The 25,827-nt window shown below is 47.6% G+C and overlaps 4 protein-coding genes across 14 annotated transcripts in view; 1 reads left to right on the forward strand and 3 right to left on the reverse strand.

Moving 5' to 3' along the window:
* VPS51 (VPS51 subunit of GARP complex) overlaps window positions 1-12,257 on the reverse strand; it is a 148,382-nt gene extending 136,125 nt beyond the window's left edge. Inside the window, exon 1 of the mRNA XM_050757121.1 lies at window positions 12,254-12,257. The gene's annotated coding sequence lies outside the window, so the exon portion shown is untranslated. The remainder of the gene's footprint in view (window positions 1-12,253) is intronic.
* ARL2 (ADP ribosylation factor like GTPase 2) overlaps window positions 1-25,827 on the reverse strand; it is a 218,820-nt gene that overhangs the window by 40,080 nt on the left and 152,913 nt on the right. Inside the window, exon 1 of one of the 10 annotated variants that reach the window (XM_050757279.1) lies at window positions 13,148-13,152. The exons of 7 other annotated variants lie outside the window; for them this stretch is intronic. The gene's annotated coding sequence lies outside the window, so the exon portion shown is untranslated. Of the gene's footprint in view, window positions 1-12,535; window positions 12,541-12,904; window positions 12,910-13,147; window positions 13,153-25,827 lie in introns of those variants that run through there. 2 more of the 10 variants (XM_050757277.1, XM_050757278.1) reach the window with 2 other exon arrangements.
* LOC126935630 (reactive oxygen species modulator 1) overlaps window positions 1-25,827 on the reverse strand; it is a 94,028-nt gene that overhangs the window by 25,398 nt on the left and 42,803 nt on the right. The gene's annotated exons all lie outside the window — the stretch shown is intronic.
* The window catches only part of MAJIN (membrane anchored junction protein), a 35,770-nt gene continuing 21,890 nt past the window's right edge, over window positions 11,948-25,827 (forward strand). The window contains exon 1 of one of the 2 annotated variants that reach the window (XM_050757309.1): window positions 11,948-12,145. The gene's annotated coding sequence lies outside the window, so the exon portion shown is untranslated. The remainder of the gene's footprint in view (window positions 12,146-25,827) is intronic. The other variant, XM_050757310.1, reaches the window with a different exon arrangement.

The raw sequence follows: 25,827 nt of genomic DNA on the forward strand, positions 1-25,827 counted from the left end.
CACCACGCCGGCTAATTTTTGTATTTTTAGTAGAGGTGGTGTTTCACCATGTTGGCCAGGTTGGTCTCGAACTCCTGACCTCAGGTGATCGGCCCGCCTTGGCCTCCAGCCTGGCTAACAGAGCACTCTGACGTGCCCAGCCTCTGATTTTTAAATTCATTTTAAAAATATTCAGCACCTCTTTTCAAACACTATCCTAGGCATTTGGGATAAAGAAGAGGACAAAACAGACAAAAATGCTTATATTTAGTAGGGAAGTTGGGTCAAGAGGGGTAAGACAAGAAAAGAGGAATCAAGAAGGTCATGGTGGAGAAGGTACAATTTAAAATAGGGTGGTCGCCCAGGCATGGTGGCTCACACCTGTAATCCCAGCACTTTGGGAGGCTGAGGTGGGAGGATCACTTGAGGTCAGGAGTTCGAAACTAGCCTGGCCAGCATGGCAAAACACCGTCTCTACTAAAAATACAAAAATTAGCCAGGCATGGTGGCAGGCACCTGTGATCCCAGTTACGCAGGAGGCTGAGGCACAAGAATTGCTTGAACCTGGGAGGTGGAGGTTGCAGTGAGCTAAGATCACACCACTGCACTCCAGCCTCAGTGACAGAGCGAGACTCAGTCTCAATAAAATAAAATAAAATAAAATAAAATAAAAAAGGTGGTCAAGGTCGGTTCAATAGGAAGAGGGTATTTGAAGCCAGGTGTAATGGCTTTAAATCCCAGCACCTTGGGAGGCTGAGGTGGTCAGATCACTAGAGGCCAGGAGTTCAAGACAAGCCTGGCCAACATGGCAAAACTTAAACTTCTTCTCTACTATAAATAGATACACAAAAAAAGAAAATTAGTGACTGGGCACGGAGGCTTACGCCTGTAATCCCAGCACTTTGGGAGGCCGAGGCGGGCAGATCACCTGAGGTCAGGAGTTCGAGACCAGACTGGCCAACATGAAACCCCATCTCTACTAAAAATTCCAAAAAAATTGCTGGGCATGGTGGCGCATGCCTGTAATCCCAGCTACTTGGGAAGCTGAGGCACAAGCATCTCTGGAACCCAGAAGGTGGACGTTGCAGTGAGCAGAGATCACGCCACTGCACTCCATCCTGGGTGACAGAGCTAGACTCCATCTCAAAAAAAAAAAAAAGGAGAACATTTGAGCAAGGTCTTGAAGAAGGCAGTGAATTAGCCAGGTGGAGATGCGTTCTAGGCAGAGGAAACAGCCAGTGATGAGGCCTGGGGGTAGGTGTGAGCCTGGAACATTTGAGACAGGAAGCTGGTGTGGCTGGAGGGAATGAAGGAGGGTCAGAGATGGTCAGTTGGTCAGGGATAAAGTCAGAGAATAACCAAGGGCCAGATCATACAGACCACTGCAAGGGCATTGCCTTTTTTCCATGAATCAGGGAGCCTGACATTTACAAAAGATCAGATTGTTCAGGGGTGAGAGTGGAAGCAGTGAGGTGGTAAGAAAAGGTCAGCCCATCTGACAAGGGATTAATAACCAGAATATATAAGGAGGTCAAACAACTCTATAGGAAAAAAATCTAATAATCTTTCTTTTAAAATTTTCTTCCTATTTTCCTGAAAGAAACCTAATAATCTGATTTAAAAATGGGCAAAAAGGCTGGGCACAGTGGCTCACGCCTGTAATCCCAGACCTTTGGGAGGCCGAGGCGGGCGGATCACTTGAAGTCAGGAATTCGAGACCAGTCTGGCCAACATGGCGAAACCCTGTCTCTACCAAAACTACAAAAATTAGCCAGGTGTGGTAGCGGGTGCCTGTAATCCCAGCACTTTGAGAGGCATGTGTCTGTAATCCCAGCTACTTGGGAGGCTGAGGCATGAGAATTGTGTGAACCCAGGAGGCAGAGGTTGCAGTGAGCTCAGATCATGCCACTGCACTCCAGCCTGGGAGACAGAGCGAGACTTCGTCTCAAAAAAAAAAAAAAAAAAAAAAAAGTGGGGGGAGGCAAAAGATTCCAGTAGACATTTCTCAAAAGAAGATATACAAATGGCAAATAGACATATGAAAAGGTGCTAACATCGTCAATCATCAGAGTAATGCTAATGAAAACTACAATGAGATACCACCCCACCCCAGTTCAAATGGCTTATACCCAAAAGACAGTCAATAACAAATGCTGGCGAGGATGTGCAAGAAAGGGAACCCTTGAACACTGTTGGTGGGAATGTAAATTAGTACAACCACTATGGAGAACAGTTTGGAGGTTCCCCAAAAAACTAAAAATAGAGCTACCATATGATCCAGCACTCCCACTGCTGGGTATAGATCCAAAAGAAAGGAAATCAGTATATCGAAGAAATATCTGCACTCTCATGTTGCAGCACTGTTCACAATAGCCAGGATGTGGAACCAACCTAAGTGTCCATCAACAGAAGAATGGATAAGGAAAATGTGGTACATATGCACAATGAAGTACTATTCAGCTATAAAAAGAATGAGATTCTGTCATTTGCAACATGGATGGAACTGAAGATCATTATGTTAAGTGAAATAAGCCAGGCACAGAAAGACAAACATCACATGTTTTCACTTATTTGTGGGATCTAAAACTCAAAATAATTGTACTAATGGAGATGGAGAGTAGAAGGATGATTACCAGAGGCTAAGAAGAGGATTGGGGGTGGGTGGGGGGAGGTGGGAATGATTAAAGAGATTGATTAAATGATTAAAATGATTTAAGAGATTAAAAAAAAAATAGAACAAATAAGACCTACTATTTGATAGCATATAGTAGGGTGACTATAGTCAATAATCATTTAATTGTACACTTGGAAAGAACTAAAAGAGTGTAATTGTGTTGTTTGTAACACCAGGGATAAATGCTTGAGGGGTGGATACCTCATTCTCCATGATGTGATTATTGTGCATTGCATGTTTATATCAAAACATCTCATGCACGCCTACTGTGTATTCACAAAAATCAAAAATTAACAAAAAAGAAGTGGTCGGATTCAGGGTGTGCCTTACAGATAGAGCTGATGGGATATGCTCATGGATTGAGTGTGGTGAAAGGGAGGAAGGAAGGATGACTCTGAGATTTGGGACCTGAGCAACTGGTAGTGCCAAAAAACAAGAAAGGCTGGAAGAGGAGCAGTTTGGGGTTTCATGGTGGGGATCAGGAGCCCTGTTTTGGCCATGTTAAATTTGAGATACCTATTTGACATCCAACTGTTTTAAATAAGAGTCTGGAGTCTGGGAAAGGTCAGAACTGGATAAATAAATTTGGAAGCCATCAGTAGGTTGGTGGACAATGAGAGATGGGCAGGATGACCTCTGAGGGCCTTTGCAGCCTGTGTCTTCTTGTGCACCCAGAGCTCTCAGCCTGATAGTCTTTCCCTTATCACTCCTTCATGCCCAGAATTTGCCCCCATCCTTCCTCTTCAAATGCTCCTTCCTCCAGGAAGCCTCCTGTAATTTTCCAAGATAAAAGTGACCTGCAGGCCCAGTGCATTGGCTCACTCCTGTAATCCCAACACTTTGGGAGGCTAAGGTAGGTGGATCATCTGAGGTCGGGAGTTCAAGACCAACCTGACCAACATGGAGAAACCCCATCTCCACTAAAAATACAAAATTAGCCTGGCGTGGTTGGTGCATGCCTGTAATCCCAGCTACTCGGGAGGTTGAGGCAGGAGAATTGCTTGAACCCAGGAGGCGGAGGTTGTGGTGAGCCAAGACCACGCCATTACACTCCAGTCTGGGTAACAGGAGCGAAACTCCATCTCAAAAAAAAAAAAAAAAAAGTGACCTGCTTTCCTCACCATGTGCTTTTCTATCATCTCCCTTTTTGTGTGACTGCGTCTTGCTACCCTCTTATCGCCCTCAATGACAGCACCAGTGTGGCACACAATGATTATTATTATTATTATTACTGAGACAGGGAGGCCTAGGCTGGAGTGCAATGGCACAAACACAACTCACTATAGCCTTGACCTCCAAGGCTCAAGTGATTCTCCCTCCTCGGCCTCCCAAGGTGCTAGATTTTCAAGTGTGAGTCACCACACTTGGCCAACACATAATGAATACTTTTATTTTTTAATTTTTCACTTTCTAAATTTTCGTTAGAGATGGGGTCTTGCTGTGTTGACCAGGCTGGTCTTGAGCTCCTGGCCTCAAACGATTCTCCCATCTCGGCCTCCCAAAGTTCTGCGGTTACAGGCATGAGCCACTGTGTCCGGCCAATGAGTACTTTTAAAAAGCCTGTGCTTTCGGAGGCAGTGGAGCATGATGGTTAGACAGCATAGACTCCAGGGTCAGATAGGATTAGGTTCGAGTCCCAGCTCTATTATTTCCTCACTCAACTTCAAGACTCAGCTCTCTCATCTGGAAAATGGAGATTTAAAAAGGTACCCACCTACAGTCCACCCAATATATATGTGTGTGTGTATAGACAAAGATAGAATGTATAATGTAGACAGGTGATATGATTTGCTTGTGTCCCCACCCAAATCTCAACTTGAATTGTATCTCCCAGAATTCCCGCCTGTTGTGGGAGGGACTCAGGGAAAGGTAATTGAATCATGGGGGTCTGTGTTTCCTGTGCTATTCTCGTGATAGTGAGTAAGTGTCATGAGATCTGATGGGTTTATCAGGGGTTTCTGCTTTTGCTGCTTCCTCATTTTTCTCTTGCTGCTGTCATGTAAGAAGTATCTTATCCCAGTACTTTGGGAGGCCGAGACGGGCGGATCACGAGGTCAGGGGATCGAGACCATCCTGGCTAACACGGTGAAACCCCGTCTCTACTAAAAAATACAAAAAACTAGCCGGGCGAGGTGGCGGGCGCCTGTAGTCCCAGCTACTCGGGAGGCTGAGGCAGGAGAATGGCATAGACCCGGGAGGCGGGGCTTGCAGTGAGCTGAGATCCGGCCACTGCACTCCAGCCTGGGCGACAGAGCGAGATTCCATCTCAAAAAAAAAAAAAAAAAAAAAAAAAAAGAAAAAAGAAGTATCTTTTGCCTCCCGCCATGCTGAGACCTCCCCAGCCATGTGGAACTGTAAGTCTAATTAAACCTCTTTTTCTTTCCAGTTTCAAGTATGCCTTTGTCAGCAGTGTGAAAACTAATACAAAAGGTATAATAGAAAAGTATATGTTCAGACAGGCATGGTGGCTCACACTTGTAATCCCAACACTTTGGGAAGCCAGGTGAGAGGATGGCTTGAGCCCAAGAGTTCAAGACCAGCCTGGGCAACAGAGTGAGACTCCATCTCAAAAAAGAAAAAGAAAAAGAAAATTCACTGAGCTACACATTTATGATCTGTGGTGGGTTTTTGTTTTGTTTTGTTTTGTTTTTGAGACAGAGTCTCGCTCTGTCGCCCAGGCTGGAGTGCAGTGGCACAATCTCGGCTTATTGCAAGCTCTGCTTTCTGGGTTCATGCCATTCTCCTGCCTCAGCCTCCCAAGTAGCTGGGACTACAGGCGCCTGCCACCACGCTCGGCTAATTTTTTGTATTTATAGTAGAGACGGGTTTCACTGTGTTAGCCAGGATGGTCTCGATATCCTGACCTCATGATGTGCCTGCCTCGGCCTCCCAAAGTGCTGGGATTACAGGCATGAACCACCGCACCCGGCCTGACCTGTGGTTTTTTTCTATTATGTCTGGTTACTTTGGAAAAAGCGGGTTGCATGTAAGAAGTAGCTCACAGTCCCTGGCACATAGTAAGTGTTCAGTAAATGTTAGCTGCTCCAAATGAATGAAAGAACTCATGACTTGCCCCCAAGTGAAATCCATTTAAAATCAGAACCATGGACAGATCAGAGCCTGTACTCAGGGAAGATTGAAGGAAAAATCTCAGGTCTGATACAGGGTACCTGAGGCAAGAAGGAATCTGAGATCTTTCCTCTTGGGTTAGTGGTTCAGTGCCCTCTGGGGGCATTCCCATCCTGTAGGAGAGACTATTCCTTGGGGACTGTAAGTGTCTGTGTGTGTGTTCCTGCAGAAATGCATGCCATTTAAAAAGGTCTACAGCCCCATTTTTCAAAGCGGAGAATGCTGAAGTCTCTCCAGAGAGGCCAGTCCTGCCTCCACTACATCCGACAGCGTGCCCAGGCCCTTGCAAGCTTTCCTCCTTGTGTCTTGGCCTCTGTTTATCTAGTGAGGCAGTGGACAGGGAAGAGACTCCAGTCAGGGTAAAAATAACCTAGGACAGATCTCTCAATCATGCCAAGACTCCTGAATCTGACTCCCTGGGGTGGGCCTGGACCCAGTGTCTAGAACAGTTTCCATGGACGATTCTTGGGAACACTTGAGCCTCTAACAACCCGGTATTTTGAGTTACATTCAAACACAAAAGGTCGCCAAAGAGAGCTCTTCTGAAGGATCTCTGTGGTTTGGGAGGGGACTCCTGGGTTAGTGATTCACCTCCTTCTTGGAAGTTTCACCTCCTTCCTGGTGTCCTCTGCTTCTGTCCTGTGACAGCCACCAACCACAGGAATCAACTCCTGTTGCTAAAACTGCACAAAGGCCTTCAAGGTCTGGGCTGAGCCTGGAAGGATTTGGAGGCCTCTTTGAGCAAACCTATCCCACTCTATCACCTCCTCAAGCTCCACAAGGCTCATATCTGGATGGTCACTGGGTTTCACAGCCTTACTGTGAGCCAGACACCCAACACACAGAGAGGGAGTGGTGAACTGAAGACTAAATTACACTGCCTTAGGGGTGGGGGCAGACCCCCCTGCGCCCACCCCCAGGGTTGCCTCTCTAAGTCAGATCATTTCAACTCCCCATGGCCCCGTCAGACCAGTCTCTGGTTGGCCAGCTTTTCTGAGCTGAGGCCCGTTGCTTGGCAGGTAATTGACCTGGGAAGCCCAAAGGGAGGTGATAGGGGTTGGGGAGCCCCAGGTGCTGCAGGAAATGGAGCTATTGATTAAATGGCTCCTTCGCTCAGCCTTGGAGGCTAGGAAGCTGCACAGGCCCAAGAAGCAGCAGCAGCTCTCTAAGGAACAAGACCTGGTTCTGATCCTCTCCAGGAGATCATGGGTCTGCGGAGCATTTCCCTAAGAACTTCAGGGGCTGGCAGTTAATGGGGGCCCTATTCCCAGCACCCCATTCTTCCTCTGTATGTGCTAGGCCCTTCCTAGGACAGGATTTCTTTTGTCCTCTGAGGCTCTTAGACTGAACTGCTTAGGGGGAGGAAAGCCAGTTATAGAATGTGACTGTGTGACCAGGGCCCCTATGAGAAGCCTTTCTGGGAGTCCCTGGGAAAAAGGGACCAGGAGAGGACCGGGCACAGTGGCTCACGCCTGTAATCCCAGCACTTTGGGAGGCCGAGGCGGGCAGATTAGCTGAGGTCAGGAGTTCAAGACTAGCCTGGCCAACATGGTGAACACCCATCTCTACTAAAAATACAAAAATTAGCCAGGAGTGGTGGTGCATGCTTGTAATCCCAGCTACTTGGGAGGCTGAGGCAGGAGAACTGCTTGAACCTGGGAGGCCGAGGTTGCAGTGAGCCGAGATTGCACCACTGCACTCCAGCCTGAGCAACAGTGAGACACCGTCTCAAATAGATAAATAAATAAATAGCCCAGGCACGGTGGCTCACGCTTGTAATCCCAGCACTTTGGGAAGCCGAGGTGGGTGAATCGGCAGAGGTCAGGAGTTAAAGACCAGCCTGGCCAACATGGCAAAACCCCATCTCTACAAAAAATACAAAAAAAATTAGCTGGATGTGGTGGTGGGTGCCTGTAATCCCAGCTACTTGGGAGGCTGAGGCAGGAGAATTGCTTGAACCCAGGAGGCAGAGGTTGCAGTGAGCCAAGATCGTGTCATTGCACTCCAACCTGGGCGAAGGAGTGATACTCTGTTTCAAAAATAAATAAACAAAATAAATAAATAAATAAAGGGACCAGGAGAGGGTAAAGTAATCCTGCCTCCAGGTCAAAGGAGTGGGACAGTAGTCAAGACCAAAGACATCCGCTGGAGGGTCTGGTGGTCAGATGGTTGTGATAAAGCACAGGAATGATGGTCCCTTGAGAGTGTCCAGGCCAGAGCTTGATTCTGAGAAGCACCTGAACTGTACCCACAGCCACATGTAGGGACTGTTTCATCCAAAGTTTATCTGACTATGGTTCCTTCTGCCAGCAGCAGCAGCACCTGGGAACTTACTTGTTCAAAAGGCAAATCCTCAGACCCCCAGATCTACCAAATTAGAAACTTGGGGGCTTGGTCCAGCAATCTACAAGCCCTCTAGGTAGTTCTGATGCATGCCCTAGTTTGAGAACTAATACTGGTGTAATCTGACAGGACTCCAGAGCTGGATTGCCCAGTAAACTTCCTTCATTTGAAAATTCATCGACATTCATCAAACATGGATTAGCACCTTCTATGTGCTAGATCCCTTGTCAAGCCACATAAGAAGTGGCCGGCACCATGGCTCACACCTGTAATCCAAGCACTTTGGGAGGCCAAGGCTGGCAGATCACAAGGTCAGGAGATCGAGACCATCCTGGTTAACATGGTGAAACCCCATCTCTACTAAAAATACAAAAAATTAGCCAGGTGTGGTGGCAGGTGCCTGTAGTCCCAGCTACTCAGGAGGCCGAGGCAGGAGAACGGCGTGAATCTGGGAGGCGGAGCTTGCAGTGAGCCAAGATCGCGCCACTGTACTCCAGCCTGGGTGACAGAGCAAGACTCCGTCTCAAAAAAAACAAAGCCCAAAGTGGGGTAAATTACAGTTCCCACCCTCTAGGCAGACTGGCCAGTCAATACAAGGAAAGGCAAAAAAAAAAGGACCTGATCTTCTGGCTAGGGGGATTACAGAGGGCTTCTCAGAGGAGGTGGCATTTGGGCTGGGCCTTGAACAATAAGAAAGAATAAATAGGCAGAAAATGAAAATGAAGCAGCCAGGGTTCCAGGAACTTTTTTTTTAGCGGCGGGGGGGTGTGGGGGTGCGGGGGTCTTGCTCTGTCCCCCAGGCCAGACTGCAGTGGCATGATCACAGCTCACTGCAGCCTTGAATCCCTGGGCTCAAGCAATCTTCCCCCTCAGCCTCCCGAATAGCTGGGAATACGAGCGTGCACTTCCACATCTGGCTAATTTTTTTATTTTTTGTAGAGATGAAGTCTTACTGTGTTGCCCAGGCTAGTCTTGAACTCCTGACCTCAAGAGATCCTCCTGTCTCAGCCTCCCAACGTGTTGGGATTACAAGTGTGAACCATCGCACCTGGCCTCAGGAACATTTTTCTGAAACCAAAATCCAACTTTTAAAAGCATCTTATTGCTGTAGGGATAAATTCAATTACCTCAGCACAAGCTTCTTCATAGTCTAGCTCCTGTGTCCCCACTCAACCCTATCTCCTGCCACTCCACACCTGTTTCTTTCTTTCTTTTCTTTTCTTTTTTTTTTTTTTTTTTGAGATGAAGTTTTGCTCTTTTGGCCCAGGCGGGAGTGCAATGGCACAATCTCAGCTCACTGCAACCTGCACCCACCGATTTCAAGTGATTCTCCTGCCTCAGCCTCCAACTGGGATTAAGGTGCATGCCACCTCGCCTGGCTAATTTTGTGTTTTGTTTGTTTGTTTGTTTGTTTTAGTAGAGACAGGGTTTCACCATGTTGGCCAGGTTGGTCTTGAACTCCTGACCTCAGGTGATCTGCCCACCTCCACCTCCCAAAGTGCTTGGATAACAGGTGTGAGCCACCACACCCGGCCACCTGTTTCTTATATTTAAGTGATACTGAACTTCTTGGAGACAGACACACACACAGCATGCTATTTTTTGTTGCCAGGCTTTTGCCATGTGCTGGCTGGCTTGACAGATCTGGTATATGTGCTTTGAATTTTGTTGTCATCTGCGAGCATTGCTGTTGAAATGTTCCAGTATGGCAGGCTAAGTCTGAATCCATGTGAGTCTCTTTAGCACTGTAAATTGTTTCTGAGTTAGGGTATAGGTTTATTAATTCTCAAGAATCCCAAGGGCCCATAAAAATGGTGCTCAACGTTATTAGTCGTTCGGGAAATGCAAATTAAATCTATAACTAGATACCACTACACATCTATTAGGATGGCAAAAAATTTTTAACTGAAAATATCAAGTGCTGACAAGGATGCAGAGCAACTCTCACACTCTGCTGGCAGGAGTGTAGAATGGTACAGCCACTCTGGACAACTGCTCTGCAGTTTCTTTGTTTCTTTTCCTTTTTCTTTTTTTTTTTTGAGATGGAGCCTCGCTCTGTAGCCCAGGCTGGACTGCAGTGGTGTGATTTCGGCTCACTGCAACCTCTGCCTCCCAGGTTCAAGCAATTCTCCTGCCTCAGCCTCCAGAGTAGCCGGGATTACAGGCACGCGGCCACCATGCCCAACTCTAATTTTTGTATTTTTAGTAGAGATGGGGTTTCACCATGTTGCCCAGGCTTGTCTTGAATTTCTGACCTCGTGATTTGCCTGCCTCAGCCTCCCAAAGTGCTGGGATTACAGATGTGAGCCACCGCGCTTGGCCCTCCCCCCCGCGATTTTTTTTTTATTTTTTATTTTTGAGACAGGGTTTTGCTCTTGCTGCCCAGGCTGGAGTGCAATGGCGTGATCTCAGCTCACTGCAACCTCTGCCTCCCGGGTTCAAGAGATTCTTGTGCTTCAGCTTCCTGAGTAGCAGGGATTACAGGTGTGTGCCACCATGCCTGGCTAATCTTGTTTTTGTTTTGTTTTGGATCTCAGCTCACTGCAACCTCTGCCTCCCGGGTTCAAGAGATTCTTGTGCTTCAGCCTTCTGAGTAGCAGGGATTACAGGTGTGCCCCACCATGCCTGGCTAATCTTGTTTTTGTTTTGTTTGAGATGGAGTCTTGTTCTGTTGCCCAAGCTAGAGAACAGTGGCACAATCTTGCAATCTCAGCTCACCGCAAGCTCCGCCTACCAGGTTCATGCCATTCTCCTGTCTCAGCCTCCCGAGTAGCTGGGACTACGGGCCCCTGCCACCACGCCTGGCTAATTTTTTGTATTTTTAGTAGAGACAGGGTTTCACAGTGTTAGCCAGGATGGTCTGGATCTCCTGACCTTATGATGTGCCTGCCTCAGCCTCCCAAAGTGCTGAGATTACCGGAGTGAGCCACCGCGCCTGGCTGATCTTGTATTTCTACAAAATAGAGACAGGGTTTCACCATATTGGCCAGGTTGGTCTCGAACTCCTGACCTCAGGTGATCCGTCCACCTTGGCTTCCCAAAGTGCTGGGATTACAGGCGTGAGCCACCGCGCAGGGCCCCTGTCTCTTTTTTTTTCTTTTGAGATGGAGTCTTGTTCTGTCGCCCAGGCTGGAGTGCAGTGGCCCACTCTCAGCTCACTGCAAGCTCCGCCTCCTGGGTTCACGCCATTCTCCTGCCTCAGCCTCCTGAGTAGCTGGGACTACAGGCGCCCGCCACCACGGCCGGCTAATTTTTTTGTATTTTTAGTAGAGACGGGATTTCACCGTGTTAGCAAGGATGGTCTTGATCTCCTGACCTCGGCCTCCCAAAGAGCTGGGATTACAGGCTTGAGCCACCGCGCCCGGCCCCTGTCTCTGTTTTGAAAAATAAGATTTAAGTAAAAAAAGTGGGAGTGTGTGTGTGTGTGTGTGTGTGTGTAACAGGTCTCGCTTGGTCGCCCAGACTGGAGTGCAGTGACGCGATCTCAGGTCACTGCAGCCTCGGCCTCCTGAGCTCAAGCGATCCTAAATTTGGGACATTAATGCCTGCTGCAGAACATGTCGCCGAGGAATAAAGGAAGGTGCCCTGCATAACAGCACACACAGGACTGTTATGACTGTTAAGGACTCCGCAGTCGCTAGTTCCCCACGAGACCACGCGAAAGCAGGCGCGAAATAAACAATGGACTGGTAAATCCGGGAGGGACCTGAAGGCGACAGGACATCCGGTGGGTGGGGCCGCGCGCGTCCTCGGCAGCGACAATGAAATGCGCACGCGCAGACCACGGCCAGGCCTGCGCGTGCGCATAAGGCCTGGCGGGCGCGCTTCACGAGCTCCGAAGTCGCTGAGGAGCAGGCGAGCCAGTCCCTAGAGCTGACTTCCTTCGAGGTTGGCGCCCGCCCTTTTCAGAGAGCACTTATTAGTGGGTATGCTGGGCGGGGCCACTTTTCTGAGGCCGAAGGACTCCTAGTCAGTGTGTGAAACACAGCCTGGCCGAGCCTGGAGCCGCCTGGGGCTGAGGTAACGGCACACGACAGCCCGGGGCCCTCGGGAAGTTGCCTTTGCGTTTCTGTTATTTCTGAGGGAAGTTTCAGGGCCGGGCCCCACCCTCTGCCGCCAAAGTGCAGTCCCCCCTGCCCCCTGAGGTCCCATTCTCAGCGCCGGGCTCCCGGGACACCCAGCAAGCTCGCCCAGGGTGCAGGCCGTGCCACTGCAGGGCTCCCACGGGGAGGCCGCGGGACTGGCGCGGGTTGCAGGCCGGGAGAGTGCGAGGGAGACTGGGGAGTTCCAGGCCTCTGCCCCTTCCCTCGGGCGAGTGACCGGCACAGAGTCCGGGATCCCTGTCATCCGCCGACTCCAGAGACTGCCCTTTCCCCACGCCACACCCAGCGCCACTCCCTCCTCCTCCCCCCCCCCCCAACGCCCTCCCAACTCCTCCTCCTCCTCCTCCTTCCTTCTTCTTTTTCCCCTTTCCCCACTCCACACCCAGCGCCTCTCCCTCCTCCTCCTCCTTCTCCTCCTCCCCCCAACTCCCTCCCTCCTTCTCCTTCTTCTCCTTCTTCTCCTCCTTCTCCTCCTTCTTCTTCTCCTTCTCTCCTCCTTCTTCTCCTTCTCTTCCTTCTCCTCCTTCTCCTCCTCCTCCTTCTTTCTTCTTTCTTTCTTCTTTCTTTTTTCTTCTTCTTCCTTCTTCCTCCTCCTCCTCCTCCTTCTTCCTTCTTCTTTCCCCTTTCCCCACTCCACACCCAGCGCCTCTCCCTCCTCCTCCTCCTTCTCCTCCTCCCCCCCCCAACTCCCTCCCTCCTTCTCCTTCTCCTTCTTCTCCTTCTTCTCCTCCTTCTCCTTCTCCTTCTCCTCCTTCTCCTTCTCCTCCTTCTTTCTTCTTTCTTTCTTTTTTCTTCTTCTTCCTTCTTCCTCCTCCTCCTCCTTCTTCTTCCCTCCTCCTCCTCCTTCTCCTTCCTTCTTCCTTCTTCTTTCCCTTTTCCCCACTCCACACCCAGCGCCACTCCCTCCTCCTCCTCCTCCCCCCCCCCAACTTCCTCCCAACTCCTCCTCCTCCTCCTTCTTCCTTCTTCCTTCTTCTTTCCCCTTTCCCCACTCCACACCCAGCGCCTCTCCCTCCTCCTCCTCCTCCTCCCGCCAACTCCCTCCCTCCTTCTCCTCCTCCTCCTCCTTCTCCTTCTCCTCCTCCTCCTCCTACTTTCTTTCTTCTTCTTTCTTTCTTCTTTCTCTCTTCTTTTTCTTCTTCTTCTTCTTCTTCTTCCTTCCTCCTCCTCCTTCTTCTTCTTCCTTCCTCCTCCTCCTCCTCCTTCTTCTTCTTCCTTCTTTTTTATTTTTTTTTGAGACCGAGTCTTGCTCTGTTGCCCAGGCTAGAGTTCAGTGGCATGATCTTGACTCACTGTAACCTCCGCCTCCCGGGTTCAAGCGATTCTCCTGCCTCAGCCTCCTGAGTAGCTGGGATTACAGGCATGCCTGGCTAGTTTTTGTATTTTTGGTAGAGACGGAGTTTCACCATGTTGGCCAGGCTGGTCTTGAACTCCTGACCTCAAGTGATCCACCCGCCTCTGCCTCCCAAAGTGCTGGGATTACAGGCGCCCACCACCACACCCGGCTAATTTTTGTGTTTTTAGTAGAGACGGTTTCACCATGTTGGCCAGGCTGGTCTCGAACTTGTGACCTTGGTGATCCACCCACCTCGGCCTCCCAAAGTGTTGGGATTACAGGCGTAAGCCACTGTGCCCGGCCACACCCCACCTTCTTACCACACACTTTCCCCAGGAACTAAAGTGCTCCTCTGATCTATACTCACCCTCCAACCCCGGCCTAGCAGTTGCCATGAAAACAAGATTTTTTCCATTGAAACATTGCCTGTCACATCATGTCTTAATTTGAATGAGTTTCTGGCTTTCAAATGCCTGATTGCACCTTGCAAGTAAATATGAGTCACGGCACTGAGATCTCTGTGCTGCTCCCCAGAGCCTTGATTGAAACTTGGCATCTGGGCAAGTGGACAGAAAGATTCTAACAGGTATACTTTGCTGAACATCCTTTTCTTTTTCTTTCTTTTCTTTTCTTTTCTTTCTTTTTTTAAGATAGAGTTGGCCGGAAATGGTGGCTCACGCCTGCAGTCCCAACACTTTGGGAGGCCAAGGCGGGTGGATCATGAGGGCAGGAGATTGAGACTATCCTGGCCAACATGGTGAAACCTCATCTCTACTAAAAATACAAAGATTAGCCGGGTATGGTGGTGGGCCCCTATAGTCCCAGCTACTCGGGAGGCTAAGGCAGGAGAATTGCTTGAACTGGGAGGTGGAGGTTGCAGTGAGCCAAGATTGCACCATTGCACTCCAGCCTGGGCAACAGAGTGAGACTCCCATCTCAAAACAAAAAAAGAAAGAAAGTGAAAAAGACGGAGTCTTGCTCTTGTCGCCCAGGCTGGAGTGCAATGGCAAGATTTGGGTTCACTGCATCCTCCGCCTCCTGGGTTCAAGCGATTCACCTGCCTCAGCCTCCCAAGTAGCTGGGATTACAGGCGTCTGCCACCACACCTGGCTAATTTTTGTATTCTTAGTAGAGAGGGGGTTTCATCATGTTGGCCAAGCTGGTCTCAAACTCCTGACCTCAGGTGATCCACCCACTTTGGCCTCCCAAGTGCTGGGATTACAGGTGAGAGTCACTGCGCCCAGCCCATCTTTTCCTTTTTTGAACTCTAGTTCCTTCATGTGTCCATCTGCAGGTAGGAAGCCAGTTTCCAGCAGTCTATGTAGAATCTCTCTTTGGCTATCTCATTGGCATCTCAAACTTGAGCATGTCCAGATACAGACTCAACCTCTTGCCCTCAAAAATTTATTTTATAGGCCGGGCGCGGTGGCTCAAGCCTGTAATCCCAGCACTTTGGGAGGCCGAGACGGGCGGATCACGAGGTCAGGAGATCGAGACCATCCTGGCTAACCCGGTGAAACCCCGTCTCTAGTAAAAAAAAAAATACAAAAAAATAGCTGGGCGAGGTGGCGGGCGCCTGTAGTCCCAGCTACTCGGGAGGCTGAGGCAGGAGAATGGCGTAAACCCGGGAGGCGGAGCTTGCAGTGAGCCGAGATCTGGCCACTGCACTCCAGGCTGGGTGACAGAGCGAGACTCCGTCTCAAAAAAAAAAAAACAAACAAAAACAAAACAAAACAAAAAATTTATTTTATAAAGCTTCTGTTTTCAGAAATGGTGCTTTTACCTCTTCAGTTAGTTGCTCAAGCAACCAGGAGTCATTGCTCTCTCTCCCCTTATAAAGTCACCAAGTCATTACTGAGGCAGGAGAATTGCTCGAACCCGGGAGGCGGAGGTTGCAGCCAAGATCGCACCACTACACTCCAGCCTGGACAACAGAGCAAGACTTGGTCTCAAAAAAAAAAAAAAAAAAAAAAAAAAAAAAAAAAACGGAGTCTTGCCTGCCTCAGCCTCCTGAGTAGCATCTTCCAAATCAGTCCACTTTTCCTCATCTTTACTTTTATCACTCTAGACTAGGCTACTATCAGCTTCTGCCTTGAGCTGTAGGAGGCTCCTAGCTGGTCTCCTTTCATCTGTTCTTGTTCCGGGTTGTTTCCCACATTGCAGCCAGGAGGGATTTTTTTTTTTTTTTTTTTTTTAAAGTCACAGCCATCTGGTCATACCATTTTTTTATTATACCCTTCAGTGCCTTCTGATTGTTCTTACAATAGATTCCACAATCCGTAACCTGGCTTATAAGGAAGGCCCTCATCCCTTCTCTATAATTTCTCCCTAGATGATCTCATCATCTATTCCAGTAGTTTCACATACCATCTAAACACTGGTGACTCAAATGTATATTTCCGTCCTGATTTCTGTCCCTTACACATTAGGAGACTGCCTCCTCAGTATATCCACTTGGATGTCTCATAGGCCTCTTAGACTTAAAACACAACTACTAATTTCCCCTGCTCCTTCCCACCCCAAATCTCTTTCCCTAGAATTATTCCCCATCTCAGTAGAATATGTACCATTGTCTACCTAATTGCAAAGGCAAAAAACCTGAGAGCCATCCTTGATTCCCACATCTAGTCCATTAGTTAGTCTAAAATATATCTCACATCTAACTATTTACTAATTTCTAAAATCCCAAGTCCAAATCAGCAGCATCTTTCTCCTGGACGACTATAGAAGCTTCTTAACTGGTCTCCCTGCTTCTCATCCTGTCCCTTTACAGTTCATCTTCCTTTCAGTCACCAGATGTTTAGATATTTTGGACCAAGCCTGGTGGCTCATGCTTGTAATCCCAGCATTTAGGGAAGCTGAGGTGGGCAGATCACTTGAACTCAGGAGTTCGAGACCAGCGTGGGCAACATAGTGAAACCCCATCTCTGCAAAAATTAGCTGGGTATGGTGGTGGGCACCTGCAGTCCCAGCTATTTGGGAGGCTGAGGTGGGAGGATTGCTTGAGCTTGGGAGGTTGAGGCTGCCCTGAGCTGTGATTGTGCCACTGTACTCCAGCCTGGGTGCCAGGGAGAAATCTTGTCTCTAAAATAAAATTAAAATAGATATTTAGATATTTATAAAGCATGCATCAAATCATTTATCTCCGCTTTATAAGATCCTTAACATAAAATCTGGACTTTTTATGATGGCCTACAAACTTTACATGATCTGGTCCCTGCCTAACACTCTGTCTTCATCTCCCTCCTCTCTGTCTTCATTTTCAATGTTCTAGCCACACTGACCTTTCTGTCCATTAAATTCATCACAGACATCTGCACTTGCTGGTTTTTCTGCTTGGAATGCTTTTCCCCATGATCGTTGCTCCTTTCCATGAAGGCCTCTAGCAGTTGTGATCTCTTCTGAAAGGCCATCATTGGCCATACTAGCTAAAGCAGCCTTCTAGTCATCCTAAATAAAACCAAATATTATTTTCTTCATGCTACTTAGAGTACCTCAATTTATATTTATTTATCTATTTATATGTTGAATGTTGCTCTCCACACCTCCTGAAATGTAAGCCCTTAAAGACAAGGGATCATGTCTCTCTTGTTACTTACCGTATTGGTGCCCAGAACAGCGCCTGATGCACTGTAGGGTCTCAGATATGTGCTGACGAACTCACTTATATGTATAGTCTCACCTTGTAGCACTGTCTTTCTTGCCCGCTGTGTTCGAGTTACTGTACTTCTCTCTTTTGAAAGTGCCATGCTTTTTCTCAACTGAGTACTCTTGTACCTGCTATTTCCTCTACCCACCCCTGACCCCCCATCCACTCTCCATTTGTGCCTCACTAGCTCATATTCTTCCTTTAGAACTTAGTCACTTACTTAGAGTAGGCTTCCCTAACATGTTACGGGGAAATCAGCACTTAGTTTCATTTTCTTTTTTCTTTTTCTTTTTTTGAGACAGAGTTTTGCTCTTGTTGCCCAGGCTGGGGTGCAATGGCATGATCTCAGCTCACTGCACCCTCTGCCTCCCGAGTTCAAGCGATTCTCCTGCCTCACCCTCCGGAGTAGCTGGGATTACAGACACCACCACCACACCCGGTTAATTTTTGTATTCTAGTAGAGGTGGGCTTTCACCAGGTTGGCCAGGTTCATCTTGAACTCCTGACCTCAAGTGATCTACTCAACTCAGCCTCCCAAAGTGCTGAGACTACTACAGGTGTGAGCCACCATACCTGGCTTTTTTTTTTTTTTTTTTTTTTTTTTTTTTTTTTTTAATAATAGAGACGAGGGCTCACTGTGTTGCCCAGGCTGGTCTCAAACTCCTGGGCTCAAGTAGTCCTCCTGCCTCAGCCTCTGAAAGGGGGATTACAGGCATGAGCCACCACACCTGGCCAAGCATATCTTTCTATAAACCAAGCAAGTACAATTCTTTTTTTTTTTTTTTTTCCAAGACAGAGTCATTCTGTTGCTCATACTGGAGTGCAGTGGTATGATATTGGCTCACCACAACCTCCATCTCCCAAGTTCAAGTGATTCTCCTGCCTCAGCTCCCTGAGTAGCTGGGATTACAGGCACCCGCCACCATGCCCGGCTAATTTTTATATTTTTAGTAGGAACTGGGTTTCACCATGTTGGTCAGGCTGGTCTCGAACTCCTGATCTCAAGTGTTCCGCCCACCTCAGCCTCCCAAAGTGCTGGGATTACAAGACGTGAGCCACAGCATGCCTGGTCACGAATACAATTCTTATCTCCTCAATATCTCACCAGAATTGGATTAAGGTTAGTAAAATTTGCCCTGTTTATATAAAAAGTCATTTTCTTTTTTCTTTTCTTTTTTTTTTTTTTTTTTGGAGATGGAGTCTCACTCTGTGTCGCCCAGGCTGGATTGCAGTGGCAGAATCTTGGCTCACTACAACCTCCGCCTCCTTGGTTCAAGCAATTCTCCTACCTCAGCCTTCCAAGTAGCTGGGACTACAGGCTCCCACCACAATGCCTGGCTAATTTTTGTATTTTTAGTAGAGACAGGGTTTCACCATGTTGGCCAGGCTGGTCTCGAACTCCTGATCTCAGGTGATCCTCCTGCCTTGGCCTCCCAAAGTGCTAAGATTACAGGGGTGAGCCACTGCGCCTGGCTGTATCAATTTTTAAAGTTGCTTTCTTTCTCTCCAGCTAAGAATATTCTCTCCACCATTTGCCCTCCTGAAACTACTGCTACTGCTGCTTTTTTTTTTTTTTTCTTTTTTCATTTTTAATCTTCTTCCTTACATGTACTGCTTCAGGGTAGCTCACCCAATGGTATAACCAAAAAAATAAAATGTCCCTCATTGCCTGCAGTTGTACATCCAAGTGCTTTTTGGGTTCCTGGGGTTGGTAGGATTTTTAGAGTGCTGCAGTGAAATCAGCATGATGTGAATTCTAATGGACAGGTTGATCTTCATAGTAACAAGCCACAACTACTGGACAGGGTGGTGAGATAAGACACTATTGCATTTCCAGAATAAGGAGCACATCCTGGACCTATTGGCCAAAGGTAGTTTTTCATTAGCTTTTATGATGGTTAAGGTGAATGGGGAAAATGCATTTTCGTGCAAAGAGTAACTTAAGAGTAACTTAAGCCGGGCGTGGTGGCTCATGCCTGCAATCCCAGCACTTTGGGAGGCCGAGGAGGGCGGATCAAGAAGTCCGGAGATCAAGACCATCCTGGCTAACACAGTGAAACCCTGTCTCTACTAAAAATACAAAGAAACAATTAGCCAGGCATTGTGGCGGGCTCCTGTAGTCCCACCTACTTGGGAGGCTGAGGCAGCAGAATGGCGTGAACTCAGGAGGTGGAGCTTGCAGTGAGCCGAGATTGCGCCACTGCACTCCAGCCTGGGCAACAGAGGGAGACTGAGTCTCAAAAACAAAACAAAACAAAACAAAAAAGTAACTTAAGTGCAAAGAGTAGCAAAGAGAAACAAAGTTAACTTAAGAGGTTAATTTAGACTCCCTTCTGGTTTATTGAATTACCCACTGAGGCCTTTTGATTTCTCTTCAGAACAGCTTCCTAGTTATTCCCCCTACTCCCAAACAAAACAAAATTAAATCTGACACAGTTCTAAGAGCAAACCCATTCCTGTACAAATGGCATTTTAAAGGTTGCATCTTACCAGAAAGGGCAGGAAGAAACCTATGAGAAAACAGAATGATGTCAATAAACATGGAAGTATTCTGGGTAGTCTTATGTCATTAGTCTCTTCCTGTTCCATATTTTAACACTTACAAAAAAGACTTTAACACTTACAAAAAAGACTTTATCCAGTAACCTGTATACTAAGTACTAGAAAAAACTAAGTACTAAGTACTAGAAAAAACAATTATACATGCATTATTTCACTAATCATCCTAATCACCATGCAAGGTGAGAAAACAGAATAGATAACAGAGCTTGATGACAAACAAATGTGGATGTAACCCTTTATGTCCAAAATTATAATTCTAAGAAACTTTAATCAAAAAGCTTACATTAGGCCAGGTGCAGTGGCTCACACCTGTAATGCCAGCACTTTGGGAGGCTGAAGTGGGTGGATCTCTTGAGCTCAGGAGTTCGAGACCAGCCTGGCAACAGAGCAAAACCCCATCTCTACAGAAAATAGAGATGCAATTTTCTACAGAAAATTGAGACGCCAAGGCATGAGAATTGCTTGAACCTCGGAGGCAGAGGTTACAGTGAGCTGACATACTGCAGCACTGCAGCACTGCAGCACTTTAGCCTGGGTGACAGAGCGAGACTCTGTCTCAAAAAAAAAAAAAAAAAAATTAAATTTTGCTTTGATGTCTTTGTATCCAGAATGAATTGCCCTTGTCACGTAGAGTGGTGAGCGTGACCAGGGTTACAGTTCGGTAAAATGACTGACCGAGTGATATGTTGTAATGAAAAACGCGTGTATCAAAGAAGTCAACAATCTTGAGGGGCTAATCCTGGATTATGTGACTTTGTGAAATCATTTCCTTCTTTGGAGAAGTCACTTCCCTCTTATACCCACCAAAATGGAAGGCATTTCCAGGTATAAGTGTTCATGAATCTGCTTCAGCAAAGGTGGACAGACCTCTGAGACCAGCCAAGGACTTTTTTTTTTTTTTTTTGAGACGGAGTCTCACTCTGTCGCCCAGGCTGGAGTGCAGTGGTGCAATCTCGGCTCACTGCAAGCTCCGCCTCCTGGGTTCACGGCATTCTCCTGCCTCAGCCTCTCTAGTAGCTGGGACTACAGGTGCCCGCCACCACGCCTGGCTAATTTTTTGTATTTTTAGTAGAGATGGGGTTTCACCGTGTTAGCCAGGATAGTCTCAATCTCCTGACCTTGTGATCCACCCACCTCGGCCTCCCAAAGTGCTGGGATTACAGGTGTGAGCCACTGTGCCTGGCCCAGCCAAGGACTTTTGAAAGTGGAAGGAGGCTGGGCGCAGTGGCTCACACTTGTAATCCCAGCACTTTGGAAGGCTGAAGCAGGTAGATCAACTGAGGCCCGGAGTTCAAGACCAGCCTGGTCAAATCCTATCTTTACTAAAAAAATACAAAACTTAGCCAGGTGTGGTGGCGCATGCCTGTAATCCCAGTTATGTGGGAGGCTGAGGCAGGAGAATCACTTGAACCTGAGAGGCAGAGGTTGCAGTGAGCTGAGATCATGCCACTGCACTCCAGCTTGGGCAATAGAGTGAGACTCTGTCTCAAAAAACAAAAAAAAAAAAAGTGGAAGGAACAGCCTCATTTCTAAAACATGGGTGTTGGATTCATAGCATCAGTGAGATTTTCCTGTTATATTTTGTTACCCACACTCATTAATGGTCTTGAGATGGGGTCTTTCTCTGTTGCCCAGACTGGAGTGCAGGGGCGCAATCTCAGCTCACCGCAGCCTCCATCTCCCCAGGTTCAAGTGATTCTCTTGCCTCAGTCTCCCGAGTAACTGGGATGACAGGCGCCTGCCACCATGCCCGGCTAATTTTTGTATTTTTAGTAGAGACGGGGTTTCACCATGTTGACCAGCCTGGTCTGGAACTCCTGACCTCAGGTGATCTGCCCGCTGCGGCCTCCCAAAGTGCTGAGATTACAGGTGTGAATCACTGCTACCAGCCTAGTCAGTGTATTTTGAATAAATGCTATGGAAGCTCTTTTATTTCTCAACACTGTGAAAGACTTATCAACTGTCACCAGACATATTTAGTAGCGGAGTACTAAATCATCAGCTCCTTCTGCCTCAGTAGTCAATATTACTATTCTCATATAGCATTTGGCCCTGCCTCAGGTTCTATGCACTGACCCAGATGTTTATGTGAAGCAAATTACTAAAACCTTGAAAAATAATTTTCCTTCAAGCATTAGTCCCTATGTGTCATTTACATCTAATTCTTGGGTATTTTCAAGGAAAAGTTCTTGGTTGGAATTTGTCAGATTTTGCATTGAGATTAAAGCTAATCAGTTTTGCATGTGTGTGCTCTCTGTCTCAAGAATTGATTTCCTGTAAAGTACTGCTCTCTTGAATTTGCTTTTTTTTTTTTTTTGAGATAGAGTCTCACTCTATCCCCCATGCTGGAGTGCAGTGGCACGATCTTGGCTCACTGCAACCTCCACAACCTGGGTTCAAGCGATTTTCATGCCTTAGCCTACCAAGTAGCTGGGATTGCAGGTGTCCGCCACCACACTCGGCTAATTTTTATATTTTTAGTAGAGACGGGGTTTCGCCACATTGGCTGGACAGCTCTCAAACTCCTGACCTCAGGTGATCTGCCCACCTCGGCCTCCCAAAGTGCTGGGATTACAGGTGTGAGCCACTATGCCCGGCCTTGAATTTGCTTTTCTAGTGAAGCATTAGGGAGAAACTCTTCAAATCTATCATAATGGCTAATATTTATATAATACTCTGGAATTTACAAAGTAGCTACTTACAGCATTACCTCATTTAATCCCCACATTACAGGGGTTGTTGGAATCCCCATTTGTAGACATAGAAACTAGGAAATGAAGAAGTTAAGTGACTTGCTCAGGGACTAATGACTAATAGAGGCAGAAGCAGGACTCAAGCCTTAGTCCTCCAATTCCAAATCTTATGTCTTTTGCACTATCCCATACTGCCTGTAAGTTTTCTTCCTTTGTTTTAAAGCCATCATTTGTGGTCACCTAAAAATGTGAGGAGAGTCTGACCCTTCATATGCAAGATCTCATCAACTTAATAATAGTTACTGGGACATAGTATCACTATGGCCACAGTACTCAATGTTGGAAAATAACCCCATGAAGTATTTGAACCATTACTCCTATGTGGTTGTTTGGGATACACTGTCTAATCTTTATTTTCAAATGAGATAATTAGTGTATGGTGTTTGTTTCTGAATCGGGCAGCCAGCAATTAACAGGAACAGGCCCTAGCTAGAAGAGGGCTGTTTTTTATTCTTTCAGACAGCCAGCTGTGGTACAGCACGTGAAATTTCCTCTTTGGACTGTCATTTCGAGCAAATGTCCTTTATTTCCTTTGCTCTGATGCCCCATCCCTCTGTTGGGGGTGGGGCGGGAGGCAAGTTATTGCATCCTAGTAGAATCCCCTGGCCAGATGGCAGTGGCTCATGCCTGTAATCCAGCATTTTGGCAGGCAGAGGCAGGAGGATCACTTGAGGCCAGGAGTTCAAGACCAGCCTGGGCAACATAGTGAGACCCTGTCTCCAAAAATTTTAAAAATTAGCTGGGCATGGTGGTATGCATCTGTAGTCCTAGCTACTCAGGAGGCTGAGGTGGGAGGATCACTTGAGCCTAGGAGATTGACGCTACAGTGAACTATGAGTACACCACTGTACTCAAGCCTGGATGGCAGAGCAAGACCCTGTCTCTTAAAAAAAAAAAAAAAAAAAAAAAAAAAAAAAGGTCTGGGCACAATGGCTCACACCTGTAATTCCAGCACTTTGGGAGGCCAAGGCGGGCAGATCACGAGGTCAGGAGATAGAGACCATCCTGGTTAACACGGTGAAACCCCGTCTCTGTTAAAAATACAAAAAAATGGCCGGGCGCGGTGGCTCAAGCCTGTAATCCCAGCACTTTGGGAGGCCGAGACGGGCGGATCACGAGGTCAGGAGATCGAGACCATCCTGGCTAACACGGTGAAACCCCGTCTCTACTAAAAATACAAAAAAACTAGCCGGGCGAGGTGGCGGGCGCCTGTAGTCCCAGCTACTCAGGAGGCTGAGGCAGGAGAATGGCGTAAACCTGGGAGGTGGAGCTTGCAGTGAGCTGAGATCCGGCCACTGCACTCAAACCTGGGCGGCAGAGCGAGACTCCGTCTCAAAAAAAAAAAAAAAAAAAAAAAAAATACAAAAAAATTAGCCGGGTGTGGTGGTGGGCACCTGTAGTTCCAGCTACTCTGGAGGCTGAGGCAGGAGAATGGCGTGAACCTGGGAGGTGGAGCTTGCAGAGATCGTGCCACCGCACTCCAGCCTGGGCGACAGAGCGAGACTCGTCTCAAAAAAAAAAAAAAAGTCAGGCTCAGTGACTCATGCCTATAATGCCAGCACTTTGAGAGGCTGAAGCAGGCGGATCACCTGAGGTCAGGAGTTTGAGACCAGCCTGGCCAACATGGTGAAGCCCCGTCTCTACTAAAAATACAAAAATTAGCTGGGCATGGTGGCATGCACCTGTAGTCCCTGCTACTCGGGAGGCTGAGGCAGGAGGATCACTTGAACCTGGGAGACAGAGGTTGCAGTGAGCCGAGATCGTATCACTGCATTCCAGCCTGGATGACAGAGTGAGACCCTGTCTCAAAAAAAATCAAAAACAAAAACAAAAAGAGAATCCTCAGAATTAAGAGTTAAATTTCTGTGGCAGTAATGTGAGTCTCACCAAGTAGGCTCACTGCCTACTGAGAAGAGTCATCTGGCACTAAAACATCAAAACTAGCCTGGGTTCCTGCCATGCCTTTGGCATGGGGCATCAGTTTTTTTCTCAGGATATGATCACTATTTCCCCTCTGGGGACTTTGCAGTTGGCACAACTATTTCTTTTCATTTTTGACTGCAATTCTAGTCTAAATAGTCTCATGGGCTCTGGCTCCAATCTCCTGTCATTCTAATCCCAAGCAGCCAAGATCAGACACTGGGGTATCTCTTTACTGGCAGCCCCAGACTTGAACTTTGGAAATTGTGGGAAATTCCATTCTTTGGGCACGTAGTACTTGTGACTCTACCATAGAAGAGTTTCTACCATAGAAGAGTTTTCCCTGCTGAGTAGAAATGGCGTCAGAATAATATGGAGAAAAGCATAATGAAAATAGTCCTTTATGTGTATATGATATTTTACTACTTAAAAAGTGATTTTATGTTTATTATCTTGTTTTTTCCTCCTTATAACCCCAGGAAGCAGACTGGCAAAGTGGTTAAGAATATCAATTGTGGGCCAGGCTCGGTGGCTCAAGCCTGTAATCCCAGCACTTTGGGAGGCCGAGATGGGCGGATCATGAGGTCAGGAGATCGAGACCATCCTGGCTAACACGGTGAAACCCCGGCTCTACTAAAAAATACAAAAAACTAGCTAGGCGAGGTGGCGGGCGCCTGTAGTCCCAGCTACTCGGGAGGCTGAGGCAGGAGAATGGGGTAAATCCGGGAGGCGGAGCTTGCAGTGAGCCGAGATCCGGTCACTGCACTCAAACCTGGGCGACAGAGTGAGACTCTGTCTCCAAAAAAAAAAAAAAAAAAAAGAATATCAATTCTGGATCTGTATTGCCTTAGTTTAAATTCAAATTCCGGCCGGGCGCGGTGGCTCACGCCTGTAATAATCCCAGCACTTTGGGAGGCCGAGGCGGGCGTTTCACGAGGTCAGGAGATCGAGACCATCCTGGCTAACACGGTGAAACCCCGTCTCTACTGAAAATACAAAAAATTAGCCGGGCGTCGTGGTGCACGCCTGTAGTCCCAGCTACTCGGGAGGCTGAGACAGGAGAATGGCGTAAACCCAGGAGGCGGAGCTTGCAGTGAGCCGAGATTGCACCACTGCACTCCAGCCTGGGCGACAAAGCGAGACTCTGTCTCAATAAATAAATAAATAAATAAATAAATAAATAAATAAATTCAGGCCGGGCGCGGTGGCTCAAGCCTGTAATCCCAGCACTTTGGGAGGCCGAGACGGGCGGATCACGAGGTCGGGAGATCGAGACCATCCTGGCTGACACGGTGAAACCCCGTCTCTACTAAAAAAAATACAAAAAACTAGCCGGGCGAGGTGGCGGGCGCCTGTAGTCCCAGCTACTCGGGAGGCTG

Source organism: Macaca thibetana, chromosome 14 (assembly GCF_024542745.1).
Source record: "Macaca thibetana thibetana isolate TM-01 chromosome 14, ASM2454274v1, whole genome shotgun sequence".
Classification (NCBI taxonomy): domain Eukaryota; kingdom Metazoa; phylum Chordata; class Mammalia; order Primates; family Cercopithecidae; genus Macaca; species Macaca thibetana.